Source organism: Pteropus medius, unplaced genomic scaffold (genome assembly GCF_902729225.1).
Source record: "Pteropus medius unplaced genomic scaffold, Ma_sr-lr_union100, whole genome shotgun sequence".
Lineage (NCBI taxonomy): Eukaryota > Metazoa > Chordata > Mammalia > Chiroptera > Pteropodidae > Pteropus > Pteropus medius.
Genome location: NW_024354875.1, coordinates 25,319,908 through 25,347,570, shown reverse-complemented (window position 1 = coordinate 25,347,570; position 27,663 = coordinate 25,319,908). Strand labels below are relative to the sequence as shown.

General features: G+C 33.3%; 1 protein-coding gene and 1 pseudogene across 1 annotated transcript in view; one reads left to right on the top strand and one right to left on the bottom strand.

The window, feature by feature from the left end:
• The window catches only part of KCNH7 (potassium voltage-gated channel subfamily H member 7), a 399,182-nt gene that overhangs the window by 67,036 nt on the left and 304,483 nt on the right, over nt 1-27,663 (top strand). The gene's annotated exons all lie outside the window — the stretch shown is intronic.
• Nucleotides 3,943-4,061, bottom strand: LOC120597338 (uncharacterized; annotated as a pseudogene).

The window sequence follows — 27,663 nt, the reverse complement described above, 5'->3', positions numbered from 1 at the left end:
TCCTTAAATTTCCTCATGTACATAGCAAATCATGAGAGTTCAAAGCTTAGCTAAAAGGCAATAAAGTTTTTAGTGTTGTTTGCTTTCAGTTTTTATTGAAACTTCTGTAAATTGACTCATATTTTAATGTAAAGGATGAATCTGTAAGAGGATTCAATGGTAAATCCTTTGGTATAGGAAATAATTTTTTGTAAATTTAATGCTTTATCAGAGTCGCTTAAACATATTTTGGTGCCTAATACAACTATAGAAAAAAATTTTAAGCAAATAAAATTAAGTCACTACTTAAAGGTAAAGTATTTCTTCAATATTTTTCAATATTTTTGGCCTACTCTTTATATCAAAAATATATATTTTTTCAGTTTGACTAAACAATATACCTTTCAATACCAATATAACTTTGCTACTTATCCTAGATCCTGCCCAATCTTTAATGCCTGCCCAGGAGCTCAGGCTGTCTACCTTTCTAGGTATAAAAGTGCAGTCATAATCAAACTACTGACGAAACGAGATACTTTTATTGCAAGAATTTAAATCTCACAAGAATTTGCTTGATTTTCTTGACTTTCCCTTACCTTAAGGCGTGTGTCGCATGTTTTCTAGAATACTCACTTATTTGTTTATTTAACAAATATATTCTCAGCTCTTAATATGTTCCAAGCTCAATGTGTCTCATGGAAATAATAGAGAAAGAATAGATTATTGTCTTTTTCTTCTGTAGTTAACAGACGAGATCTGTATACAAAACTTCTAGTTTTACTCATTGTACCTGACTCTAGCTTTGGTCTGCCCAAGTATAGTGAACTCTTTGACAATATAGACATCTCAGTAGTGCATGACACAAACTCACATGGATCGAATGGTTGAATGAAAACATAGCACTCAAAGGTAGTGTGTCTGACGAGTGCTAAATTATTGGAGAAACTCTATAACTTGACAGTTGTCCCAAGAAACATGTTCTTTGGCTGCTATTTAACTTGTATCAGTAATGCATATCCTTGTTAGAAATATAGGGTCTGATATGTGCTCCCAGGACATAGTGGAGAAAAATCTTTTGACATAATGTTTTTGTAACATGTTTGTGAGAATTGACAAAATAATTGTTTCTTCACTACAGTTCCATTAATTAGAAATTATGGTAACTTAGATACCTTTGTGGTCAAAAGCTTCCAGGAATATACATTTCCAGAAGTAGTGGGGTGTGGCTAACTCTATAGTCATTTCAGGGGGATATCATTTTGTTTTGTATTTCTTGCCAGATTTAAATTCTAGCAATAAAGCTATATCATTTTGTCAGTAGTCTGTCTGAAACTACACTTTTAGAAAGGGAAGAATGCATTAAATAGACTAATTGTAGAACATGAAGGGTAGTCATTAAAATTAGCTGCCTTTTCAATACATGTTGAGAGATTTGTCTGGGAGCTTTTCTTTCAAATGATACTATTTCAATCATGCCTAACATTTAAATCTCTAAACACTGATATTCCCATTTTAAATTTAGCTGGCACCAGAAGGAAATGGTAAAACAGCAGATGATTACCTCAGTAATTTATTCCACATTTTCTAACAGCTTTACAGATTCAAATGAAAAATAATAATCTAAAAATGAAAAATATGCAACTAAAATTAAACAGAGAAAAATATTCTTAAACCAAGAGATGTTTTTCCTTATACTTTCCCAAATGGTGAAAAATAAATTCCGCAGTGAAGTATAAACAGGACCTAATTTTACTACTGGTTATGTATTGATGACTAACTTGGACTTTTTAATAGTCTTTTAGATTATTTACCTAAAAGACTAGTTGATGTTTGTTTTTGAATTTGCATTACCTAAAAGCAAATCTCATCTTAAAAACATCCTATATATTAATTAAATTGTTCTTTAAAACAAGTCCTCTGAGTGTTTTGATTTAGTTTTATTTAATAGTTTCAACAGAAAGTAACAGAGAGGAAATTTTCCTCTGATGTTACAGAAAGGAGGCTGAAGTGGGAGAAGTGTTACTTCAACAGTAGTATTTATTGAGTGTCTAATATATGCCAGGATTTGTCCTAGATATTGTGACAGCAGCAAACAAAGGGGCAAGGCCATTGTTCTCACATAGTTTACATTCACAGCTATGACTTTTATTAAAATTGGAACTTTGATAACTTATTCTATCTCATGTGGTTGTTTTTATAAATCAGATTGGCTTCTCATTTAGTTCATACTGTTGAAATTTTGATTTATTTTGAAAGAAAGATATACAAAATCTTATCAATCTCAGTCTATCAAATGACAAGTATTTCTTTTTATGCTTATTTTATAACTCATTTATGATGATTAACTTATGAAAACTCAGAATTCTTTAGTCAACATAATTACAATAGAATCTATTCCTTAAAATTAAAAGTGAAACATTGAATTTAAAAATGTCACTTGCTTCTCTTAACTACTTCTCTTAACTTAGTATTTTGTTAATACTAGGATCTCAATTTACTTAATTCGGCAATAATAAAACATATAAATATAGATACAACTCTATTGTATACAACTATATTTGGTCATAGTACACACTAATTCTAAATATTTTAAAAGATTATAATTTAGATTTACCAAGTATATGCTGATGATGTTAATTCCCCAAAACCAAGCTGGTTACATTTCATGATTAGTATTTCATATCATAACATAAATAGTATGGTAAAAATTTTTATAAGTCAATAATAAAATGATAATGTTTGTTTAAATGTGTCTAAGTGGATTGAAATTTCTGTTACTACATTTTAAGGTAGATATACTACAGTTTTTTCACCTGTGTTAAGGTGGGAACTGTTCATTGTGATTATCTTTATATTAAAATCTACATTCACACACCATCGTGTAAGGATTCTAGCTAAACACTCCTGAGAAAAACTGCATCAAATTACATTAAATAAAGCAGACTGGTAATTTTTTATTATGTAATAACTGCATATTTAAACATTAACCATATAGGAAATGTCCTCTGTTCAAAAGAAAATAGACTCTTTTGGAAAAAAAATTCAATTTCATTGCTTTTTTTTTTCTAGAGAAGAAATAATGGCAAAGAATGTTAAACATCAAAAGGAAGAATGTTGTACAATAAGAAACCTCATATTTCTGTTCAGACAGCCAGCCATTGGATGCACAGTGGAGCAGATTTCCCAATGTAGAACTTAGTAGCCAGGAAATTCATATATATTTGGGGCCAAAATGAATTCCTTGCAAAGTGATTCCTGTTCTTAGCACTCTACCAAAGCTGCTTTCCCAAATTTCCAAAAGCTTGCTGAGGGCTGAATCCAATGACTTCTTCATAACTTCAGTTTTTTCTTTGCATTTTATTCATTTGGATTTGAATGATTTATATTCTCTTGGTTTGACTGTTTTGAATATCTTTTCTCAGTGTCCTTTTTCAGCTGTTCTTTGTCTATTCCTCTCTTAAATCTCCTAAACTCTTAAAAATAAAAGTAAAAATAAATGTAAATTTTTTAAGATTCTGTCCCTGGATGGACTTTTCTGATCATCATTTCAACAATTGATATATGATTTATAATTTTATATAACCATCCCTGATCTCTTACCTATTACTTGGATATCTCCACATGGAAAGCTTACTAGTACCTCAATCTCTCTTTGCTGAATTTTGCACTAATTATTTTAACCATTTTCTCCCAAGTCCTTTTTTTTTCTATTCATTAATTTCATTTTTGCTAGAACTCTTAATTTTTTAAAATATTTCCCATACCCTCCCCATCTTTTCTTATGAAACCTGTTGCCAAAGTTGTTGATTCACTCTCTGAAATGTCTCTTTTCCCTCTCCTGTGCTTTTTTGTCTTTTCTCTTTTCTACTCCTTTAAGACTTCTACCACTTTAAGACTTCTTTCACTTGGTCTATTGCAACAATTTCCTCTTTTCCATCCCTGTTTTTAGTTTTCATTTTTTAATGCCTACAGCACCTGGTATTCCTAGGTGGTCTCCTATCTAAGTACTAACCAGGCCCAACCCTGTTTGGCTTCCGAGATCAGACAGGATTAGGCATGTTCAGGGTGGCATGGCCATAAATTCTGTTTTTAATTTCTACCTTCTTGAATTTATCTTTTATTATTATGACAATCATTGTGCTGGTTTTTGTTATGCACTCTGGGAAATGAAAGGCTATTTCTAAGAGTATCATACTGAAATAATAAATATCATTGTCATTTAATAATTAAATAAATTATCAATATTATTCTCTTGTATTAGTGCCTTATCCTGTTGAAAATGCTTTTATATACATTATATAGATTAAAAGCAAGTAATGTTATTTAATATACTGTTCAAGCTAAGTTGAAATTCATGAGGAAAATATAAGTGATTAATTCATAAGCTATTATTCTTGTGGAGAAGGAAAAATATTTTTTTGTCTACCCTGTTAGGTTTTTGGCTGAGACCCTCCACTGTAATAAAAGACAAATTAACAACAACAACAACAACAACAACAACAAAACAGAAGTTTAATAACATCCAAATTTACTGTATACATGGGAGAGACCCAGGAAAACTGAGTAGTAACTCCCCATAATGGCCCAAGCCACCACGTTAAATACCATCTCTAGCTAAAGACAAAAAAAGATATAGGGAGTAAGGGGAGTCAATTATGGGATGTTATCAGCCAAAGCACAGTAAATAGGAGTAAAGTTATGCAGATTTAAGTCCATGCTTTCTTCATTAATAAATTTCTAGAGATTGAGTCATCCAGGTACAGAGAGGGAGAAATGTAAGGGAGAAACGAAGGGAGGTTTCCCTTATAAATGTAAATTTCTATTATAAAAGAGTACATTCTACTGTTTTTAGAGCTTTTCCATTGACTGCAGTTTCTTAAAAATAACCAGCTTAATATAATACTTATGCCAAAGAGGCATATTTTTGGGTGATAAATTCTGCTCCCCTTCATTCTGCAAATAGGACTTTTACAACTTAACTATGTAACAACTAGGAGTTTGTTAAATTGTTAGCGAGGAAGAGGGAGTAAAAAGAGAAGCTAAACAAGAAGGAGAAATAACTTTTAAGCTCGAGTCATTCATGCAGGAAATCTTATTAGCAAAGAAAAGTGAGCAGCTTTTTCAAACTAATTTAAAAATAATAAAATGGAATAGTGCCATCTGCAGCAATTCCTCTAGGATGCCAACTGAGAGATTATAGAGTTAGTTTTGAGTTTCAAAAGAACTGACTCCAACTAACATAAATGAGAAGAAATTTACTGAAATAATAGTATGGTTTTGCCAACTCAACCCAGAATTGAATTTATAACACCTATTTGAATAGACTAAAAAATTCAACATTTTCAGACTCTTTGCCCCTTTGCTCATGATTCAGATTTTAGGGAAGGGGCACCTTCATGGCATGGTTTGAATCATACTTCCTAATCTGTTTTTATGAGCATCTGTGAAATTACAAGGTGCATTTCACATATAGAAAATAACTATGAAAGAAAACTGTATTGAAGGAAACTGCATGTACCCATTTGTCACATCAAAGCAGGCCAAACTAAACATATATACATACATACATATATATATATACACATACATACATATATATACATACATACATACATATATATATATATAAAATGTTTGATATGATGCAGAGAACAAATGGTAGAACGTCCCTCAACACATGTTATTCATCCTCATAATGAACAAAGAAGGAAGAGAGAAACAAAGATCAGAACCTAAGTATATGAATTTGTAAAATTCAGGGCAATCCTTTAATGATTAAATGTATTTTTGATGAATTTAAAAGAATTTTTTATAAATCAAACTAGAATGGACTATTATTAGTCAGAATTTCTTAATCTTCCATTGTGCTATGTGCCCCTTTAACATTCTGGTAAATATAAATCCAACTTGAAATAATGCTTCAAATTAAAAAAAAAAAGAAAAACAATAAAAAAGAAAAAAAAAAAAGAACCTCAGAGGAAACTATCATTATCTTGTTATTTAGATGGTTTTAAAAATATGAAATTTATTATATATAAATATTTTTCCTTTAATAACATATTAAATAAGAAGCCCAAAGGTGATGAGTGTAGTAGTTTGGGATATTTACAACATTGTTGTTGATATGAAACTGTAATATCATTTGTAATGTCAGGATGAGGAAGAATTCACTTCACTACTCTTTAGTTCTTACAACTAGACAATAAAATAAAATTGACACAAGACTAGTTGTGGAGAAAAACAATACAAGTACATAATAGTAGGTCATGATATGATGCTCAGATCATAAAATGAGGCTCAAAGAAATGATTGAAACAGGCACCTCTTTATGCTTTTTAAACAAAGAAATAATAAATTTGTGAGAAATTGACAGGACAAAGGAGCATAGTTGTTGGGATATCTAGTTAGTAAGGAATTTAAGTAGAATGTAGGCTTAGGGCAGTAAATTAGTAAAATTAACAAGGATTTGTTTATGTAGGCTTCTCAGCTATAGGTTCTCTATCTCTGGCTAAAAGGCTGTCTCTGTTAATCTGATTGCTTGTTAGCCCTTTTATAGTAGGGAGGACACCTTCCACGTGAGATTTATTTCCAGAATTTAGAGAGACAAAAGAGAGTCAGAGAGCTCTTCCTGTTCTTGCTGCTTCTCAAGTGATTTCAATTCAAAATAATACGCCATTGTGTGATATTTTGGGGTCGCCTGCTCTGGACCCCAACAGTAACAAAGATAAAGAAATTTTTAATGACATTGTGGTGAAAATTTTCCCCTTTAACTGAATGGACTCCTCTATCACAGATAAAATCCCTGCGTAATTTCAAAATATGATCCTGCCTAAACACAGAAATTATTTAGGAAACTTCTGCTTAGTTATTTTAATTCTAGATTTTCAGCTGAAAAAATGACTTATTTAAACATTGATAATGAAAAACCATTAGACAAAGATAGGACATTAACTGACTTTTTTTTAAATGCAAGGTCTACACTAGAAAGCAAGGAAATAAATACTCGAAAAAAAAGTTGTATTTTCTTCTTGAAAATCCTTCTCTGTGTTCTCCATAAATATGTGTAGTTAGACATTGCTTGGTTAGTCCTTAAGTGATATTTTTCATTTTAATTTAGCATTAAAAAATATAGTTTCTGCTGAAAATTCAATTGATTATAGAAATGCATTCCTTTTAATATTTTTGAGGTAATATTTTAATAATGGAGACACAGTCAGCCTCCATCTTAGGTGAATATAACGATCAGTTAAATAGAACAAGTCTGCCTGACAAGTAGAAATATAAATTATGGCAAGAAAGGGACAGCAGAAGAAAAGCTAATCTGCTAGGATTTAATATAAACAGAAAAAAGTAAATTACTTCTCTATTTTGCTTACCTCTTTTATATATCATTCTCCTTACAGAACATTAAATGATAATATACTGCATTGGTGAAAAATACCTTAGCTGTGGAAAGGGTATCATAAATTTCCATTTCCATTTTGATTTGTTCTTTGGAAATCATGAATGCCTTCCTCTTTAAGAAGGTTAAATATAATGTTACATAGGATAAGCAACACATGACATTTAGAAATCAGGAGGGCCAGAGTATCACATCAATGGACTCCTGTTCTGAGATCATATCATGCTTGTAGTAGAAGAGTCTTGGAGGATGAATCATCTTAGAAAATAATTGATTGGTGATGCTGTTGTTGCTTTGGGTTTTTTGTTTTTTGTTTTTAACTTGGCCTGGAAGTTGAATATAAGGGAACTAATTCTTGGCAAGTTCAAACAAACAAACAAACAAACAAAGAAGCAAAAATAATCCAGTTAAATTTTTTAAATGATGATTTAAAAATACATATTTATTATAGCATGAAAGAAAGAGGTACAAATTTTCAATGAGATTGATTCTTTCAGATTTGGCATGTTTTCCATAAAAATATAGAGATGCATAACTTTTTTTTCTTATTTCCATGAGTCAGAACTTGAGCAAAAATAATTCAAAGTTGACATATTCTTTCATATACCCTTCAAAACATAAACCAAAAAAAAATTTAAATACTGATAAAAATTATGCAAATCAAACTGTCTGACAATGTTAAATATATCTGTTAACCTACCTTTCAACTTGTATAAGGGGCTTAATGTACTTATTAAATTATCCCTCTAAGGTATCTCTAGTCTAGATATATCATACAAGTTCATTCACTAAATATAATCTCAACTTGGAAAACATTTTATACTTATATTAATTCTTCTGCATAGACTTTAAGGGTTATATTAATTCTCTGAATTCTATAACTACTGTATTCATTCTAGCATGAAATTTATCCAAGATGTAAACAAAAGTCCAGAGACACCTTTTTAAAAATAAATTTCAGGTTTAATCAGATAATGATTTGCAAACTGGGAAACAGCCTTTGGTATGAACCAATAATAGCTTGTAAAGTGGAGGGAATAGGACAGGGTTTATAAAGGCAAAAGTTGCAAAGAGCTGTTGATTGAAGAGATGGGTCGCTAGGAGAAACAAGAACATAAAGTTAACATTATTTGTTTTCTGACTGGTGGAGGCAACTGGACTTTGAATGGTTGCTGACTCAGTGATCAAGGAAGTAGGGATGTGAGGTGAGACCAATATATGATAAAGCATTTTTCAGGTCCTAGTTTCAGCCCTGGCTTGTAGTACAAAAAGGCTGTCTTTAATCACACAATCATAGCACAGGGAGTATTAACAACGATGCAAGGGATTCAATTTATTAAACAGTACAGTCGGCAGAGACGGGTTGCTGGCTCTGCAGGTAGTTCCAGAGCCCAAATGGGCAAAGTTATGCTCTGCAAGTAGCTTCAGAGCTCAAGCTATAAAAATTCAAATATTGAGCACAAATTATGAAATTAAAGTTTTTATAAGTCTTTAAATACTAATAACATTTTATTTTTAAGCCTATCTAGAATTATTGTCTTCTTTTACTGCATAAACTAAAGTTTATCAAGCATTCTTTGCTTGCTCAAATGATATGTATATTTTTTCCTTTGTGAGATTTAAAGTTAAGTTCAAAGACATTCTCTGTGCTCTCTCTGTATTTCCATCCAGAATACAGCAATGTTTGTGGTTCTGTCTTTGTATCTCCTCCTATTGTCGCCTTCTCCCTGCAGCACCGCTGCCTTGAAACTGATGCCCCGGCGTGTTCTGTTGACTCCCTGACTCTGCAAAGCCTGATTTGCTGTCATTAATAATTTTAAAGTTTTCATCTTTTACTCCTTTATGTCAATGGGTTGGATCAAGATTTGCCATTCCTTTTAATTAATCTGATTAACCTTCCTAGTCTCACATAAGTCCCCAGGGTATATTTCATATTTGAAAGCAGAGAAGGCCCACTTTGAAGGTCTTTCTAGGTCATCAGTAGGATAAAATAAAGTTTACTCATTAAAAAGATTCACTCATTCCTATCGCAGCATTTATTTCTACCTTTAAACTTTACTTCACTCTCAGCAGAAAAGTTCTCTTCCCTTCATTCAATCCTTACTATCATCTTTAAATTTTAATCATTTCTGTGTGGTGCATTCCTTCAATACCCACAGAGATCTACTATGTTCTTTTAATTTGTTCTTTGAGATGTATTGCTTTTTGGTGTTTTCTGTCATGGTTAGTCTATCTGTGTACTTCCTGCTCAATTATATAATTCAAGTGTCTTGGAGATCCTCTAATTCAAGGATTGGTTTTAATGCCTTCAGATCAGTGCAAATTTCAGCTTTTTAAACAGGCTTACTGTTTAAAATTGTTCTTTGCTATTCATCCCTCTCCTCACATTTGCCATCCCCAGATTCTTGAAACCCTTAACCTGCTAGATGTTTTACTTTACTTGTCACATTTCACAACACATATTGTAAATTTTACTTATATATTAATTTTATTATGTTGTTTATAGTCTGTCTTTATCACTAGAAAATAAACCCCACAAGGACAGATATTTTTGTTTATTTTGTTCACTAATATATTCTATGAAACTAGAGGAGCATCTATACATAATACATACTCCAGAAATAGTTGTTGAATGAATGAATAATATTAATCTTCTGCATTGTGTCCCATTTCTGTGCCCCTTAGTTCTCAGTGCAGTGTATTTCAGAAATCGAAATTGGGTAGATATCTAGTACAAGAAGAAAAAAGGAAGAAGGAAAGAAAAAGAAAAAAGGTAAAGACTAAATAGATGCCTATTAACTTTGTTAAGAATTGCTTTGTTGCTTTATTAGCACCATATCGCCTTTTCTCATAGTTATATTGCTATAATTTTTAGGAGTCTTGAAAGTTATTGGGTAAAGAGTGTGGCCACTTGTATACTAGTATCAGAGAGGGATTCTACTTTGTCAAGAGCAACTTTGGAAAGAAAAATGCAGAATTATGAGAAAAGAAGAGGATGACTGCCTAGCTAGCCAGATCAGCTAAATCATTGAGAATATTAACTTCTAGACACCCTCATACACGAAAAGTCTATTTTCCCTAGATCATCAACACCTTGATATAAATATTCAGTATTTCACATGTACATGATAGGATTGTCCACTAAGCAGTTCAACTAAACTGCAAAAATGAGGAATTAAATTAATCTGGGGAAGGGCATAAAAACCTAGTATATCTTATCTCAGCAAAAAGACTATTATTCTAGCTGAAAAATCCAATCTGAATATCGCTGGGAAGCATATGGAATTTAAAAACTACACTAATGACATTTAAGACACAGAAGCCATAATAAAATTCTGTGGTTCGAGGCATCCTGTAATGTGTTCTGTGCAGTGTTGTCCCACAGGATTTTCCTGAGGGTTACGAAATAACGAAGCCACAAGAACATTTGCATTTCCTTTGTGCGAGTCCACACAGACCAAGTTTAGTGCATTTTAAAGACTTTTAAGAGGAAATTTTTTTTTATTAATATCTAAAAATTATCATTTCAAGTACCACTATTTGCTTTGACTCCCAGGCAACCACTCCAACTACAGTATCTTTAAATTATAGAGCTGTCAAGAAAGATAAGAATGAAAAATCATAATGAGTATTTAGAGGGAAGATAGACACATGATATAAATTACATCATCCTTTTTCTGAGCCACTTTAAGTACTGTAAGTAACTCTTAAGAGTCACTAGGTCATAATATAAAACATTACCCCTTTCAAAAAATAAATTATGTGAATAGCGAGTACATTTGAAAATCAAGAATCCAATTACACACTAGAAATTCTAAACATCAAACTACTGGTTAGTTTGATGGCTTTTCATCATCCCAGTATGCTCCGTTTTGTGAGAAGTGTTTAAATTCAGTTCAACTGGTAGAACAATTTCAATTAGCAAGCCACCCTACCATCTTGAACTAGCCTACTTGGTAGGATATTGAGTTCAGTTCTGCCTACACATTTGCTGTCACTCCACAAAATCCCAGCTGCTCAACCGACACCAAGCTAGAATGTACAAACAATACTTTTTAAATATATCAACAAAAAGCAATAAAAACACAAGCACTTTGTTCTCATCCATGAAAAGTAGAGAATATGTACTTGCTTTTGAAAACTCTTGGGAATAATTCCTAGGAACTCAGATATTGGCTTTTGTCCTTGTCAGTGCTAATAGATCAGAGACCTTGATGGTTTCTTTTATTATTTTTAACTCATTGCTGTTAAACCCTCAGACTCTAACCCCCATTTAAAAAAAGCTTCCCCCCCTTTTTTTTTTAAGATTCACAGTTTTCTTACTCATTCAACTGCTGTTCACACCAGATGGCATTTTTTCTACCTTATTTTTAAAACTTTTTTCTTATCACACCATCTAGCTACTCCTCCATGCAATGGAATACTCAGCTATGCTCTGGAGTTAAAATTTAAAACTCTGAAAATAAATGCATTAAGAATATTTTTATAGGCAGTTTTCATATCTTCATCCAAACAAAATTATTAATAATTTTTATACTGCTTTTTGCTACTTTGGCTTTATTATCACTTTCATATGGGCAGAAAAACCTAAATTTTTAAATAATGGCTGATGACAGGATTATTTCGAACTTCATGGTAACCCGACAGATCAAGAAGAGTCTTACTTTGTTTTTCTATTTTTTTATTCTGTCCCAACTATTTTGAGAAGCTTCCTAGATAACTTTAAGTTTTTAATATTTAAAATATTGTCTATTAAATATCTTATGCTATTTATCTATTCTACATGTAATCTGCAGAAATTATGATGAGCAAATATGATTTACCAATAGATTAATCCATTTTTACTGTGTGTATTTACTGATGTTTTACCTAATTTTTTTATTTACATACTTTCTTTAAGTTTATAGCAAGTTTTATTAAAATTTCAGGACCTCAATTTCATGAAATAGGAGTTTTGAACAAATCTTGGCTGAATTTCAAGTTTGATTTATTTCAAGCAGAAAGCATGTAAAGTTTGGCAATGTAAGATGAGTTTTGAATTTAAGTTTTCTGGTTCATTTAAACCTGGATCTCGAAGGAATCCTCGAGGGATAAGAACCCACAGGAAATGAAGCCGGATTCACTATAAATATTTGCAAGATAAAAATACTTTCTGACCTCTAACTCCAATTCCTTTTTATGTATTAACATTCATAACATTACTGTCCAAATCAGTCATCTTTTTATAAGCTAAGATGACAAGCTACTATTTGAAGACTATAAATTTTACTGTGGTATTATCACGAATGATTTAGCTGAAATGCAAAATCACTGAAATTACTAAACCTATTCTCTAGTAACATTGATTTCTATACTTATATTTATATTATATTATATAAATATAATATATATTTATATTATAGTACTAGCTTAAAAAGATGAAAATTAAAATATAGAAAAGAAGTTGAAGGGAAATCATTATTATGTACTTTTATAAAAGATATCTAGATACAGTAAAATTCACCCCTTTACCTTACAATACAGTAAGCTCATGAGATTCATTTTGCAAATTCTATGTATGTAAAAATAGTCTTTATAAGGTTATATTAGCTCTAAGTATCAGTGGGTTAACTGAGTTGGGAGGCAACAGACTTTGGCTTATAAGAAAAAAAAATGACAACACACTTAAGTGCTTTTTAATGCCTTTTTTTTTTAATAAATAAAGAAACATATAAGCAGAAAGCTTTTTTTTTTTAAAGAAGAAAAAACTGAGTGACAATTGTAACGATATTTTATGTAGCGCATGCTTAGTGTAACTTAAGGTACTTATTACCTATTTTTTGTTTGTATAGTCTTCTTGAATTGTGATTAAAAATGCATACTTCAAAAGTAAGAAGTAGTATTCTGTTATATAATATTGAACTCTGCTAAGGTTAATATCCAGTTAGTCCCATTGAAAAATATCTTTTGTGGGAAATATTGCTATTTCAAGGAATATTCTGTTACGGCAATAGAAGTTATACTTTTTCTTGCTTAAGGTGACTTTTTATTGAAATTACTTGGTAAGATTCTTATTTTCAAACTAAAAGAAAGTCTTGATTAAGGGATTTAACCTATGTTACTTCCTAGATATCCCATCTAATAGTCTTGGTCATTTATTCACTTGAATTAATGGGCTTGTTAGTAAAAAGCTTTTCAGTAGTGACACTTTTTTGTTGAACTGCAGTTATAAAAGGTAGGTCAAATACAGTGGCTGAGTAGAAGTAAGTGAGCTATGTTAAGGTAAATGAAGCTTAAAGTAGAATTGGAATTGAATTGGCAAATGACTATCAAATCGCTTTATATTTTGATTGTTGACAAGACCCTTATATGGCATATCTGTCTATAGAAAGTCTAGAAGTTCTACTGGGCAAGTTCTATAAAGTCAAGGAGTCATACAGGATTATTCTCAAATTTCAATGTTTTAATGTCTTCCAGAGACAAAGCATCTTTGAGCATCTGGCTACCCGAATATCAAAAAATAGATAGGTAAAAACCAATGAGTAGTAGTTAAGTGGGGTTTAAATATCAGCAGGACTGCCACACTAGTCTTGTTTCTGAAATCACAAATTATTGTGGTAATTAAAAGTTCTATAAATTAGAATATAACTATATGTATAGAATTAAAACTGTCAGGACAGAGCTAGTGAGAATGTGATTATTAGAGCTAGGAGGGATTGGAAATACCTTCCTAGTAGAAAGCTTTTTCGCCTGGGAAGAACTTAATTACACAGACTACAAAGGAAAATACCAGAATCATGGGGGAAGAAAGAGACTTGCTTAATCTTAGGTTGTAATATTAGGTTGTATCTTAGAGAAAATATTTTTTAAAATTATTTGTTTAATACAATAAAAATTATTGTATTAAACAATATTTTCACATTTCCCCACAATTTGTATTTTGGGATTATTTATAATGCATTTACTAAAGGAGACCTTTATGACCTTTTAAATTCTCTGTGATTTGGAGTACCAGTAGTCAAGTGAGTTTGTCCATTTTTTCATAATCTGACAAATGTCTGTGTTTGTAGGGATGAATTCTTTCTTATTTCTCCTTTCATAGCTCTATCTCCCTAATGATTTCTGGGTCATTGATATTTTAGGGATATGATAAACCCCAGAATTATGTGGTATTTGAAATAGAAAAGGATTCTTCCTTGTGTCTGTAAAATATCTTGAAATAAATTCATTTTACCAGAACTAAGATGAATGTGTTTATTATATAATTTTGTGACAGTGAATCGTCCTTCTTACCCACTAATATATATATGGAAAATGTTATAAAATATGTTATTTCTCTTTAGATGCAATTTATGATAATATGTCTAATTCTTGTTTTATGAGTAAGGTTTTTATGAATGGCCCAGGCACTGGCATTCTAGAGTGTCATACTACAGATTCTAAGGCCTGCTTTATAGTCAGTCTTTTTAAATTTTATTTTTGTTGTCATTGTTATCAACTTGCTCTAGACTACAGAAATTGTGACCTGTAGTAACGTCCGTTGGCTCACAGAGCCACTGCATTAAAACATTCTGCATACTCTAATTTTTAATACAAGAAATATGATAAGTCTGGTATTCTAGTCAATGAGTCTGAGCTCTGGTTCCAGTTCTTAATCAAGTTTTACTTATGTTAGTAAATTAGCATGTTGTTATTTTTCCATTTTCTACCTTTGTTAACATTCTATATTAAATAATATCATTTCGATTTTGAAAATAACCTCTAGATTGTTTTCCTTTTAAATCTTAGATTTATTCTTTTTTTTTTCTTCTTTTTCTTCTTTTTTATCATGATATTATCACTTAGGAATTGCTCTCTTTAGAACAATTTTTAATATATAATTATTACTTATCAATATCATTTTAATATATAACATTGATATTGATCCTGTTATTACTATTAATTATTGTTTAACATTAATATTAATATATTAATACATTATTAATATATTAATTTTAAAATAAATACATAAAGTACAAAATTCAAAATGCTAAAAATAGTATGCAAAAAAGCCCTCGCCTCTGGCCCCTAGCCATCCCCTTCTACTTGCAAGCAATTACCACCTGTAACCAGCTAGAGAGATGCATATGACAGACTATCCTACAGTGATGTAATAAGAGAAGGATCGAGGGGGAAACATAAATCGTGGAAGTTGATAGTAATAATCAATGAAATAGGAAGAAGCAGAAACTAATGAGAGAATCAGATAAGGACAATTTGAACTTTAAATATTCAGATACCTAGAGTTTCTTCTGGGCCATCAGAACCCGTGACAAATTACCAAAAGTGAATAACATTTCAGTTCACCTAAAACCTGAATGCATTACTTCAGAGACTTTTCATACTCCTGTACATTGTAACCTGATAATAAACTTCTACCTGAGGTAATGGGAGCATACCTCTAATTTTTGTTGCAAGAAACATTACCATATTTCACAAACAAGAGATGTGGCTTTGCTAAATTTCAAGAATACCGTCTCTCAATCTCTCTGCTATTCTTTTTCGTAGTAGCAAGTTACGGTATACCAGCGTGCACTGTGATGACAGGAATGAGGCCTAAAATGAAGTACCTGTACTGTTTTAATCATGTACTTAGTTGAACTGCAGATAATTTGTCTAAAATGTTATTCTGGTCTCTTTGAAGAAATATGTTTAAAACTTTTAGTTCTCAAAGGGAAAACAGAAAAATAAAGCATCTCATTCTTAGCAAGGAATGAAATATGAAAAATGTAATATGGAAAATAACAGATAAAAAACAAAATGGATTAAATATACAAACTGCTATTCATATAATCAATAGACTCAGGTTAACATTTAACTTCTTAAAACAAGAAAGATGTTTTTCTATTTTATAGCTAGTGATGAAACAAGGGGAAAATTTTATATAACCTATGAAAATATAGAAATAAAGTAAGAGGAAGCCCATTTTATTACCATTCCATTAACAAATACAGAATCAAAATTAAAGTTAAAAGATCAATTAAATCAATTCGTCCTATCCCTATTATTATACACATTGCTTTGAACCATTTTCAAGTAACTTTGATCTTATACCACACCTACTTCTGGTTTCTTTCCTTCCTTGAAACTGTGTCTCTACAACACAAATATCTGGAGATGTGGCTTTCAGGCTTAGAACTTCTGTCACTATTTGTACTTGGAGTCACCTCTTGGTCTTAAAGACAACATTTGGAATTCTTCATACAATCATTTTGAGCATTGATTACCTCAAGTGATAAAATAAATATAGTTTCAAAACAGAGCATGAAGATAAATCCAACCATTCTCTCCATCCATAAATCTGTTCTCAGGCAACTTGATTGTTTCAAAGAAAATAAATTATCTTAACTCTAAGAAAACAAGACTTTTTAACCTTTAAATTGAGTTTTTAAATCTTATACATATTTCACATTGCTTCATAAAAGTTAGAGGATACTTTGTAAAGGGAGTTAAAGTATGAAAGTGCTTTGAGAAATGCAAAGTGTTTTGTAAATCTCTAAATAAATAAGAACATCATTATTTTTTATGGTATAGATTGCTAGTTATCTATATTTCTTAAGAAGGCCACAGTAGAGATTACGAAAGTTGAGATTTTCATACTTAAAACTTGACACTTAAAACTGAACTCAATTAAGACTGTTGAGCAACATGGAATTACAGTTAGCTGTGGGCATATTGGTAGTGATAGATGGATAAAACATATATAACATCTAATATATAACATGGAGTATATGATATACAACATAATCTAATATAATATAAAAATATAACACTTTATTTAATATATAATAATATAAAAATATATAACAACCCTATTACAAAATGCTTTTGCTTTTAATTTTTATTTTTTTGACTTAACATGAAAATAACATGTTAATATGAATAGTGCTAGCATAACAGTGTGCCATTGTATAATACCAAACACCTCTCCACTGAAACACTGGTTGACTTTTACCTTGAGAAGACTAAGTTAACTTGTGTCTAGTCAATCATCAAATATTTCTGAAGACTATATCATGTGCAAAGTTTTGAATTAAGATTTTGAGAGAACTAAGAAATCATAGAAAAAAATTCATGTCCTTGAGATGATTTCAATCCCTTTTATACAGCAAACTAACAATTCTAGAAAGTTCAGAAGCGTACTTTATGAATAACCCCTGACCAAAAGAGCTACAGCATTTTTTGATGATGTGGCAGGCATTGGGAAGGTAACAGAAAGAGGAAAAGGAATCGAAGATGAGGGACTAGAGCAAAGTCATGAGGCAAAAACAGTAGAAAGTTTGAGGGGCTGTACGAGGTGCCATGATGTGGAGCAGGAAGGTCACTACTGAAGATCTGGCCAGGAATCAAGAGGACTGGGACATCTCATATGATTGATAGGCTGAAGATACCAGTTTGAGGTTTCAAATTCGATCCTCATTGAGGCATCATGAAAGATGTTGAGCAGGGGCATGACTATAATAACATATTGTGTATCCTGTGCCTTTGTGACTATAATAACTCTTCCTGTATCCCGTGCCTTTCTCTTTAATTGGATGTACTCATGAATTGTAACTTCAGACCCAAACTCACTTCCTTGTGGTCAGGGAGGAAGGTCAGCATCCCCAGTCCCCCTATCTGGGGCTGATTGGCGTCCAGCTGCACTACCAATAGTGACAGTGCCTGATGTGCCTGAGAAAAGCCTCGGGAATCACTTTACCTTTCATTCACAAAGCTTCCTAACTCCTGTTCGTCTGCTGTGTTAGCTGCATTAAGGCCTAATACTGGGACATAGCTCCAAATCCATTTTAATAGTAAGTCTTTGCCTCATCTGAGTATTTGGCTCCTATGTTCACTTAATTCCGCTCCCTGACACACACGCACCTGCTGTTCAGCTCCTGCTTGGGATCCTGATACAAAGGGATAGATCTCTCTGAGCAATGATGACTTGACATTACCATTTGTCATTGAATTATCCCTGCTTTTGTGTATCATCCACTGAACTGGAATGAACCACCTTTCACCTCGGGTACTAACATGCCAAAACCTATTGGAACATTTCTGACATAGTGGCTTCTTGGGACACTGGCTTTGGACATGGACTGCTTGGGTCCCTTTGTCTAGATTTGTTTTTGCTGTACAGTCAATCTTCTCCATGTGCAGTGCTTTAATGAATAGGCACTTCTGGGACTCAATTCAATCCCCAGCCTTCTGTACCCATGCACTGTCACTCTAATATGTCATACCTTATAGCTGTGTCTATTCTCGCTATGTCTAAGTGATGATATCTTTAGATGTGGCTATTGACCTCAGATTATAGTAGAATGGGAAAAGAAAGAATAATTTTGGATCTGAGACTCTAACTACCCCCTGAAGCCAGATCAATCTACATGGAAAAATATTAAGGAAGTGCTCCCAATGACCAGGCCTGGGGTGCCCTCACTGTCAGTCCCAGCCAGCAAAGAAAGAATTAGAAAATTAGTTAGACTTGCCTGATGACTGGGCTCCACGCATGACCTGGGGCACAATATCTCAGTTGCCTGCAATAGCCTAGGAAGTTCCCCACTGGTACAGCTGCATATACAGTTAGGAAAAAATTTAACTAGCAGCTAAACAAAACACTTAGGTAGCAAGGCAAAATTAGAGAGCATGCAGGTACATGTGGCTGGCGATTAAGATGTTCAAGAAAAAGTAAAAGTATATCAGAATGCAGTAATGATGCATCTAAGTATCTATGATGACAACACTCAGAAATAGTAGTAGACAGTTGGCATTGGGGACAAATAAGCTGAGAGGTAAACCTTAACCATTTAACAGGAATTTGAAGCATAGCCCTTGAGACAGCATGTTGGGGTATGTATAGTGTGAGGGTAAGGGAGCCAAGAGCAGGACAGGCATGCTGAGGAGGTTTTAAAAAGAGGATTTAAAAATAGACATTAGGATAACAGTACATCTATGAGAACTGGAGCACACAGGGGCTGAGGAGGTCTGAGGCTTCCAAAGACGATGGACATCTGTATTTCAGAAGGGCCCGAATGCTAGCAGGTGTGGGGAATTCAAAGAAAGTTGAGCTCCTGCATAGATGTGGATTAATATCCAAAAGCAGAGGTAAAAGTAGGTTTCTCAGAGTAGTAATCTAGTGGGGAGGGATTATAGACTAGGAATTAGGCTGGACCTAACTTAGACCCAATGAAAGTGGTGTTCGGCTTCTACCAAATTTACGTGGCAGTGGAGTTCAGCATAGATGGAATGAAGGCATGTAGACAACTTGGTTGTCTGAGTCTCAACAATAGGGAGACGGCAATTAAGATGCATTAAATGCTGCTTTATATTATTAATTTTGTTCTTCTAGAAGCCCACATGTGGTGGATGTTACCCTCATTTTATGTATTAGTCTCAGTAAGGTTAAACCATTGCTTAACAGCCAGACAGATATCGTAACACAGGGCAAACAGGGCTCTGAGCTTTGTTTTGAACATTTTGTCTAATGTGATATGTAGGCATCGACTCAGTTCCAGTGTTTCCTTTAGGATTTTTGTCCCCTGGGAAGAACTGGGTCAGGTAGGCAGCATTTAGCATGAAGTTACAGAGTTCAGAGACTTCCTGATTGAGTTGGAAAGCCTTCATCAGCAAGTTCTATGGAACCATGATTAAATGAAAACTACCAGGACTAACCTGTTCTTTCAAAAATGTGACTTAGGGCACTGATCTTCTTAACATATAAGCTGTGCTTCTCTGTGATAAAGAACTCTAGGCAGGATGACCTTGATGGGGTCATCAAGAACTCACCAAACAAGAGGTTACCCACAGAGAGAGTAGGGCCTTTGCAAATGAGGACTAACAGCACATTTATGTGTAGATATGTGTATAGATACATACACATATGCACATGCACACATACCCACAAACACATGTCACTATAATTGACCATTAACTTGGCTACCAGACTTTAATTAGAACTTTTAAAAAGGAGATATTATAGAAATATTCTCTCATTGTGGCAAGGACGGAATATAGCTGTTTTCTTCTTACGACTATTTTCAAAGGCCAAACAGTATTATCCTGTGTCCAAAACCTTCTTGATCTTATAGAAAGTGCTGTAATGGTCAAGCCAGCAAAATATTTTAGATTAAGTCAGTAAACTTCCAGATTTGCATTTGTGATTGACTTGGAGTATTATAATTTTTGTCTTTGATGTTATTTTTTGAAGGCCATATTTTCAAATGTGACTTTATTTAACCTTTTTTTTATTTTCCCCATTAGGGGTCTTATATAATTTAATGTATATAGCCCAAATGCCTACATTTTATCTCATCATGTGAATAACAGCAGAACCTTGGCACTGACCTCAAATATTTTTGAAACTCCTTGGAGTACTCACACTTTCACTATGCCCTTGTGGCCATGTCTCATTTCTTTCTGCCTGCTTGGATGATCTCATTTTGCCTTTTGCTAGTCACAAGGTTGCATTCTCTCACTGCTGTGATCCATGAGTATGAACAGGGTCCTCTCTAAATCTCTTAGCAGCTTCTCCTCTCGAAGCTCTCATCCACTGCTCTGGGTCCTCATGTCACTCAGAAGCCAGTGCCTATAGAACAGTGAGACAATCTATAGCCCAAGGATGCTTAAGATTGATTACCCTGTCCTTCCCAGATCCCTTTAATGGACTCAAGGAAGACATAACTGTCCAATCTGAAGTATGCGTCTTTAGCTCACTTCACCAATAATGTAGAGATATTTGCTGTCTAAATTTTGGCAGCCCAAAACAAAAACCAAGTTCTCCAAAATACTACATTTTGTGTGTGTGTGTGTCAAAAACCGTAAAGGCAGTTTTCCTTCCAAAAGATGTCAAAGTTTCACTCCATGTCAAGATATAAATCTATAGGAAAGCAGAAATTGGCTTTATGCTTCACTGGGAGGTTGGATATATCATTGTCATACTATTAAGTAGATCAGATTCTAGGTCTGCAGCTGTTTTTCTGTGAGACACACTTCTTTTCCCCCTTTTCCCCCTCTAAGCTACAGTCTGGGGCATCTTCTTTTAGAACTATAATGCTGTTTTTTTTTTTTTTTAGATGTCTGAATCTATGAATATAATGGGATCATGAAAAAACTATACCTCCTCATCAAAGCTACTTTAATTGCTAAATCCTCAAAATAAGAGCATGAGATTTATTTGTCTTTTAAAGTATTTATTTACCAGTCACTATGAGGAAACACAGTAAAGATAATAAGACATGTGAAAGTAACAGAGCTCCTACAAAGTCTTCTAGCAGTGGCCCTTTGCTCCTTTTCTTCAGAAAGCCCTTATGTCTCTAGCTGTCATTCTTTAAATTCTAGGGTTACTTCTTGATACTTCCTACCTTCCTCTGACTAGCTACCACTGCCCAACATACCCATTTCTCCTTTTGTGACTTTGGTCACCTCAGAAATTACAGCAGTTCTACTATTGGAGAATAGTATATCATCAATGACAGACGAGCTGTTTAAATGTTTCCTAGCCACAAATGGATCACTTGCCTTCTGTGTAACCACCAATTGGCAACTCTCTTTTCAATCTTTAACCTCTCACTTTTGCTTTATAAAGGCAGGTCAAGAAGAGTCATTTATTATACAGGATACTATACCCTAAAAGCCTCTATTTTAATATAAATCATATTTGATAGATACCACAAAGAAACAGACATCAGTTTCCAGATTTTGGAGCGGGGGGATTCATATAATGAGCAAAAGTTGAGATTTCTTAAAATGATACATGTAAAAAGTAACTTTGCTTCTTTTTTTGTAACTGAAATTAATTTCGATCATGGGCCTTCATTCCACAGAATTAGCAACTTGCTGCAGTTAGGGTTTTCTTGGTTCCACTTAAGATTTTTAGTCAATGTGGGATTCCCTTTCCTGGGGCTGTGCCAATGGGATCGGGGGAGGGGAGACCTGGTCCTGAGTCTTATCTTCTGCTCAGGCTGGTTTCAGTTAACAGATAGAGTCTACACTGATTTTTGATTTTGATTTTTATCAGCATTAATCTCAATAGACATCCTCTTAAAATGTCCATTTCTCCCATGGTTAAGTCATTGGCCCACACAGGCCACTCAGCATCTCCCTTATCTTGACCACAAATCCCTTCAGATCCACTGGCTTTCTCTCACTAAGTCCAAGCCCTTCTCAAGGAAGGTTCTGTCAGCTGTGAAATGATTGGTGGGGTGCTCTATCAAGCCTGGCTTGCCTATACGTGTCACAACCATTTCTTGCTATTTCTCCCAGAGATGGAGACACAGGTTTTGTTAGCTTTAAGATCTCAAAAATAATCTGTTGACTTTTAGACCTCCAAATACCAGGCTTGAAAACAAGGCAATAAATATAAGAAATAGAGTTCAAATCTCCTTTCAAAGACTCACATCAACATCTAAGTCTTTTGCTTTAGTTTTGTGACTTCTTTCTTTTAATACGGCTCTCTCCTGTCCCTATTTTTGTTAATTTTAAAAAGATTGGAAAGAAAAATCGATTCCAACCAGTCATAGGTTTTTAAGTGACTATAGCTTATGACACAAACTTGATGTCTTGAGTTCTACTGAGCTCTGGCTTTTGATATTTAAAACCATGATTTTTGAAGTTAAAAAAAATTGCTCTTAAATTATCTATGCTCTGAGTTTTATATATTCATTTTGAATCTCAGAACATCTCATTTCTCTTTAAAACAATCTTTGCCTGAGGCAAGGAGTGCCTCAGGTCCAGTATTTCATAGGGAGAAGAGATTTCATGTTAAAAAGGGTCACAGAAAAACAACAACAACAACAGTTTTTTCAAGTTCCCACCACACAAGGGCAGTAATAACAGAAAGTGAGGGCTGACATTGTGTTGTCTTAATATTTCTAGATAAAACATTACACAAAACCAACATCTTTACCATTATCGTTTCTCGTAGGAGAACGTATTTTGTCATAAAAACACAAAAAGGTCATAATCTAAAAATAAAAGACCATTCTTTATGGATGATATGAAGCATTATTTAAAAAAAGCTATAGTTTTCTATTTATATAATTTATCCATGGTGGGGGGAGGTCAGAGATAAAACTTTATCATGGGATGTCACAGATCCATGAAAGAATCCCTGTCTCCATTCAAAAGCCAGGTAAAACTTAAATGCTGCCATGTTACTGAGTTGAGCTTTTTTGAGTAAGACTTCCTGGAATCTACGCTTTCAAGAATGAAGTGGGCTTAGAAAAAATGAACGTAAGCTCAGGACTAAAAAAATATACATATTCACATACAAACACATCTAAATTTCTGAAGCTAAATTTACTTATTTGAGAACTGGCAAGAACAGTGATTAGACATTAAATAATGTTAATCATTTAAAATGAGGTAGAGTACGAAAAAATACCCAGCACATGGAACTTCAGTTAATATTGATTTAAATCAATGTTATTCTAAATTATAAAACTAAGGAGGAAACACTTATGCCATTTTATATAACAACCAGATACTTTTACCATGTCTATAGACTCCCTTTTCTCAAAAAAATCAAATTTAGTTCACCAGATCAAATGCTTCTTCATTTTAGGCAGGCAAGAGATGGCTGCTGATGTTAGAATAAAATGGCTACAGGAGCTACAGTGATGTATGAGTTAGCGTAGGCTAAACTCTACTGTCATAGAAACTGACACCAAAATCTTAGAGACTCACAATAACAATCACTGATTTTTGCTCACAATACATGCACATCATGAGCCTGCTGCCATGCTGCTCCCTATCATCTTCATTCTGGGCCTAGAGTAAAGGAATAGCTGCCATCTGGAGAAATCTTGATCTCTTGGCAGAGAGAAAAATGCAGCCACATGATGCTCTTAAAACTTCTGTTTATATGTGGCATATATCCCAATTCATTGGCCAAAGTAAGTTAACACTGCTAAGCCTGATGTCGAAATAATCCTGAGATAGAAAGAGGTAACAAATATTTTGAACAATAATACAATTTAGCAAAGTAGATAAAAGTAAACAAGTTTTAAAAAGACAAGATATAAACAATAGAGAATAGTGGGCACTACTGACAGCTTACTGACAACTCTAGTTTATTTGCTACCATGAAGGATTGTGGACCTAGTGCTGCCAGACCTAGTTTTTCAAAAGAAGCTGGGCCTGGTGACTATGTCTATTTGTAGTTCTCTGAGCCAAATCTAGCTCTGGGATAATTCCTGGCCCCCTACAGCTCTAACACCAGGTATAATATAAGATTATATCAGGGCTGAAAGGAATGGATACTCACTGTTGCTAAACATGCCAAATTTTCAAGACAGGGAATCTGAAATGTTCCATAAAATCTTTATGCGTTTTATATCATCAGTGAATTCAAGTATTTTAAATACACAATGCCAGACTAACAAAACATAGTTGGGGCAAAATCTGTCCCACAGTTTCTGAATAATAATGGTGGTGTCGCTAGAGATCCTTCCACTTTCCTGAGCTGACAACTTCTGAGAGGGAGTAGTCAAGCAAATTGTCAGATTGCTACATGGTAAATTAGTAGGCTATTTTCCTTTTTTATTTTCTGGGAATGCCAGCTTCTAGGGACCCCATTTTTGTGTAACTGACATGTCTAGAATATTTACATGGAAAGTGGAGAATTTGTTCTATCACATAAAACATTTACAGTGATGGAATTAGATATTCTATAATAAAAGTGAACAATAATCAAGTGATTATTTAAGTCTTTTCTGAATTTGAATTTGTAGATGTTCATAAAGCTATCACGCAATGGAAATCTTTAAAATTTTGAAAAAAGAAGATGGCTGGCATCATTGTTGATACAATTAAAAATTCCCAGCAAAATGGTATTTTATCTGGATGCAAAACTAAGGCTATAGAACAATTAAGCAGAGGCTAATAGCCATATTAGGATATTTACTCACAATAAATTAAGATAAGCTAAGTCTATGGCCATGCCACCCTGAATGTGCCTGATCTCGTCTGATCTTGGAAGCTAAGCAGGATCGGGCCTGGTTAGTGCTTGGATGGGAGAGTGTTTACAAATACAGATGAAGTTCCTGCTGTGTGGTCTGGTTCTTAACAGGCCACAGACCAGTACTGGTCCACAGTCCTGGGATTGGGGACCTGTGAATTACTGGATTACCTAGACCGAAGGATTTTAGCCACAATTCAGGATGTCTGTCTATTCGTCTATCTATTTATCATCTATCTATCTATCTATCTATCTATCTATCTATCTATCTATCTATCTATCTATCATCTATCTATCATCAATCTATCATTCTATCTATCTGTATGCCTATGTATAACAGGCATAAACAAGTACCAAATACTTGTACAAAGTTCTTCTATATCTCATCATTTTCAAGCCTCACAGTAATCCTTTGAGGTGGATATTAACAATTATAATTTTACTTTTACAAATCTGGATATTAAGTTTGAGAGAAGCAAAGTCACTTACTGAAATGAACACATAATTAGAAATACTTTCAGATTCCCAATTCTGTTTTTCTTCCAATATACTTTACATTCAGTTTAGTTCTATCTACAGGATCCCTAATATATGATTTTAAACATATCAATTTTTTAACCAGTAACCAAATAAATGTGAAGCACTACTTATCCATGTGAACATATAAGTGCTAAAAGAATATATCCTCCGAAGAAAAGTATGAGAATAGAATACCTGTATATAGCAAGTACCTATTTAACTTACTTTTGGTTTTCTTTTTCATACATAGAACCTATTGGTCCCAAAGGTCCTGGTTGATTGTTGGCATTCCCTGACACAGCTTGCATCAGAGGCTGTCACATAATCAGTCAAATGTCGCTTTAACTTTCAGCATCAGCTCCAGAGAACAGTGTGCTGCAGAAACAGGAAAAGAAAACCCCCACCCTCCTCACACACAGTCCCTCTCAATGGCCTTGTAACCTGCTTGCTCTCGGGTGTCTTGACTGCAACTCCACCATGGTGGCAGTGGTGTTCCTCTAGTTGCAGAGGAGAGCAGGGGTTCTGGTCACCCTCCTCAGCATCTGTCTACCGTCTGTAGCTGCTTAGCTTGAGCTTATGCTGCCATTAAGCGGGAAACTCAAGCACCTTAATTCTGCCAACTTTATCTGCCAGCTCTCTTCAGTTCGGATTTCTAAGCCAATAGACTTCTTTTTATATTTAGGTTTTTATAATTATGAAATAGGTCAAATATAAGCAAAATAAAAATAATATTCCTGATATCCCTATACCCACTACCCAGCTTTACCAAATGTAATTTTTGCAAGAATTATTTTAGTTAAAAAAAACTTTTAAATTTTATTTCCCAGAGCTAAACCACTATCCTGAGATTGATATAAATCATTTCCATAAATATTTATATATCTTCATTCATAGCTCATATCTATAAAAATAGTAAGGCACTGCTTTGCACATTTTGTAAATTATAAATATTTTATAAATTATTTTAAAATGTTTCAATCTTCTATGTACATTTTGTTCAATGTTATGATTATCCATATTGCTACAGGTATTACAAGTTCATTTATTTTAATTAATGTATAGGATTCAATAGAATGAATATACAAGAATATCTTAATATTCTCTTTATGGGCATTTAGGTTTTTCTTCCCTCCCCTCCCCTCCCCATTCCCTTCCCTTCCCCTTTTCCTTTCCTTTTTCTTTCTTTTAAATCACTATTCCAAACTAATTTACAAGAGCAGCTCTTCATGAACATATGCAAGAATTTTATAATATATATAAATTAGAAGTAGAGTTAGTGTATTAAAAATATACACACATTCAACTTTCCTAAATATCACCAAATTACTCTCTAATGAGTGCAAGAAATTTACCTGTGTTCCAACAGTGTATAAAATAACACATTGCTTCACAGCCTCAGAAATATTTGATATTATCAAAACTTTTTAGTTTGTTCAATATGATGATGCACAATTATATCTCATTGGTCAATGTGAACATCTTTTGTGTGTATTTGCCATTTAAGTTTCCTCTTTTGAGAATTGTTTATTCACTCCTTTACCCAGTTTTGGGGAAAATAATCTCTCATTGATTTTATGGGCTCATCATATATGTGTAGGACGTAAAGTCTTTAAGAGTTAATGTGCATTATCAATAGTCTTCTTAGGCTTTGACTTTTTCTCCATGTTGTTTATGGTATATTTTTTTTTCTTTTTTTGCGAGAGTAGTTTCTAATTCTAATGCTGGCAGTTCTTACCAATTGTTTATTCTTTATATTTGCATCTCATTTTAGAATTCCTCTTTACTCTGAGGTAATATTTTTCTTTCA